Source organism: Hippocampus guttulatus, chromosome 15 (assembly GCF_054856545.1).
Source record: "Hippocampus guttulatus isolate MCC_2025c chromosome 15, RoL_Hgut_1.0, whole genome shotgun sequence".
NCBI classification, from domain to species: domain Eukaryota; kingdom Metazoa; phylum Chordata; class Actinopteri; order Syngnathiformes; family Syngnathidae; genus Hippocampus; species Hippocampus guttulatus.
The window spans coordinates 8,270,877-8,274,406 of NC_141275.1; positions in this window are offsets into that span (position 1 = coordinate 8,270,877).

A 3,530-nucleotide genomic window follows, 5' to 3' on the forward strand; every position below is an offset into this window, starting at 1 on the left:
TCAAATGCTAACCTTAAATCCCAGAGGGTCAGATTTGGCCCTAATCCTAAATTAGAATTAAAGCATTGGGTATTTGAAAAAAAACAAACATATATTTTGGTGTTCAGTGAACATATAGCAGTCATTTAATGTATAGTTCATCATTTTCCAAAGAAAAAGGTTCTTGGGTTCTCCAGGGTTTTAATCATCAGTCAAGATTTTTCAAAGTAAGCAAACCGTGCATATATACAAATATATACATTACCCTTTCTAATATAGGCCACGGAACCCATCGTGCACCCGAAGGTTGCAACAAACTTGAAAAAGGACTCCAATTTGATTGTTTGCTTGTTGGAAATCCTCTGCAGCAAAAAAAAAAAAAAATGGCCGCTGACTGTCCCCAATCTCATTTGGTCTGAAGTGAACTCCATGCTAAGTGTAGCCACCTGGCTGCTCTTTAAACAGCTTAAGAAGAACACTGTTGGACTGCATGATCCAGGGTCATGCTCTTCCTCAGCTGAGTGACTCACAATCTACCTATCTGGCCGTTGTTATGCTCCCGACACCCGTATGAGGTGTATCCATTTTAGTCTAATAAATAATCAAGTTTGATTTCAGAGCAACATGTTTTTGGATGGGAAACGACAGCACAGAGGTTGGGAGGAAAGGAAGAGCAAGAAATGGTGAGGACTTTTCACATTTTTGAATCCACTCATGCTGCAAATTAGCTACGTGACGTTTAAATGGCCATGATAAAAACGCTTAACTTAAAAATGTGTCCATTTTAATGTATTAATTAATACATGCTGATGTATTTGTACATGCTGCTGAGTGTCGGTTGTCCAATTGGTGACACAACAGACAAAGTGTGAAAGATAAGACAAATACTGTACTCTCTTTCCTTCCTGGGTGAAGCAACATGAGTGTTTAGCAACATTGACTAAACATTTCTACTCACTGGTCTTCCCCATCTCTGCGCCTCTCATGTCCCGATGCATGAGATCTATCGCAATGCATTCCTTTCGAAATATAATGTTCTGTTGTTTATTGTGATTGTTTTATAAATGAAATAGTATTTTACTGTATGCAACAACCAAGCAGAAAGATAACACCACATAGTAAATAGCATAACCAAGCTATATCTTCTCTCTCTCTTCATATGCACTACAACTGCTATTATCATTTTTCATTTGGAGGCAAAGCTGAAAATGGCACACGCTGTGCTGCTGGCTGGAGACCATCAAGTCTGTGCTGTTAGAACAGTACGGCCTAATTAAAACAAAAAGTTACATAATAACAAAACCACACCAAAAAAAAAAAATCCCCACTGTTTATACTTAATTTTCAGAGGGGTACAGTACATGCATGACAAGCAAACAACATGTATTTATGTTTTTGTAAAGAATGATGGACGAACGCACGGCCGCCACTGACCATCCCTCACTGAGGTGTTGTGTCACCCTTGCCACCCCACTGAAAACTTTCTGCCTCCACCCCTGCATGAGTCATGGCTCCAACACGAGAGATGTCAATTGAAACATCAGAGAAGGATTATCAAACTTTGATTAATTGAATTTTTGCCACGCGTTTTTAGGCCATGACAAATGTCGAAAACAATAACTTTGTACTGTATTGGTTGTTTTTAGGTTCTAAAAAAAAGTACGTTAATGAACAATCATCTCTGTCTATTGGATCAACCCTCTCCTATTAGTCCATTAAATCACTTACTACTTTCCTATTCTCCAGGGCTTTGTGAAAGTGTGATCAGGGGAGTTTTTTCATCAAATAGGTTCCACAGGGGGGAAAATGCAAATAAGTGATTTTTGTCAATAATAATAATACATTTATAATTACATTTACAATTTACATTTATAAGATAATGAACCACTAATAGGTAGGAGTTCACTGTACTCTGCTTTAGGTACAATATTTGATGGACAAAACAATTTCTCTTCACATTCCACAATGAGCGGTTGCCATAGTTTATCATATCACTTGTGCACCAACTGGTCCATTCATGGCTTCCTGGGATGGAACAATCCTGAAGCCCCTTGCAAATGGAAAAGTATAGTGAGATGGACACAAAGTTCCTTGAGAAATGACTCACGTTCTATTGTATAATTCACCTATATTAAAAGAATGAACATCACACCCTCATGGCATCAATGAGATGTGTGTGTGAGTGTACCACTGATAGCTCTTTACAAAATTGCACCCTATTTCTCCACACGAGGATGAACGGCTTCATCTTGAACTTGCAATAAAATGGGAATCGGTCACATTTTGTCAACATTTGTTTGATTCCATTCTGTGTGGAAACAGGTCACTAGGAAGAAAGAGTGATGATGTTGAGCACCACCTGTTGAGATGTCTGCAAAATCCCATCCTGTGCAAAAATGGTTTTGATCATGAATATCAAAATATAAGAGTGTATATGTAGTAGAATGGGTCCCCCTCTTCCAACAGCCTCACTATACTGACGACCCTGTGATGTCATGTGGCTCGCTTGCACTCTAGTTGAATAATGGCATTCACTCTTTTGGGACAGCCGTGGCCAAGTGGCTAAAAATAAAGCCCGTGACTGAAGGACCCTTGGCTCGAGCCCCCCCTTGGCACAGGCCATCACATCTGAAGTGCCCTTGAGCCAGTCATGTCGGTGGCTCCCTGAGGCACCAGAAGGCTGTCCCTGGCTGTGAGTCCCCAATATAATGGTGTTTGTTTGCTGTTTGGCGACTGGAAAGAGTTAACTGAATAGCAGAGGATTTTTGTGGGTGTATGATTCGTGTCAAAAATGAGTACAGTGCATGATGAGAAATTGAGTTACCGGTAATTTATAAAAGATGGAGTGTTTCTATGGGCATTTGTGAGGTGGACCTGAGAGAAGGCCTGGATCACAATCTTAACTGTGATTCACACCATGTTTTATAGGCTTCTTTTATACCAAACTCTTTATTGCGCAAAGCCCATTTTACAAATGTCACAGCACCCGGCGCCCCCTCCACAAAACCCCCCCCCCACAATGTATGAAATATTGAAATCATGATCATCTCGTCTCGATTTAAGATCAAAATGACTCTGTGTAAAATCCGGGTCTGTTTTATAGCTGATTTACTCGCAGGAAGCCATGACTTGTCCTGATGTTTGAATGGAAACAGGTGAATACACAGCTCGTTTTTATCTTCTGCCTTTCACTCTATGTAGCTGGCATTGATAGATCGTTAATTATTGTAATTCATTTTTTCAAAATATTTGTAGGGAATCACAGAGGTGGAGCATGAAACCAACATATGTGAGTACTACAGCCAATTCGTCAATCATTGGCATATTATATTCATGGCAATTAAATTTTTACTGGTTTGTTTTTCTTGCTCAGCCAATTCACATTGTGTTGTCTTGCTGTTTGTTGACTCAAGTGGCAACTTTAACATCTAACAGCTGGAGCACAAAACAGTTGACTCGTCTGCCATGGGCGGACCGGCTGGGGGGGGGCACGCCCTATAGACTACATTTCCCATAGTGCACCGCTCTCCCCATGATGTTCCTAACAGCTG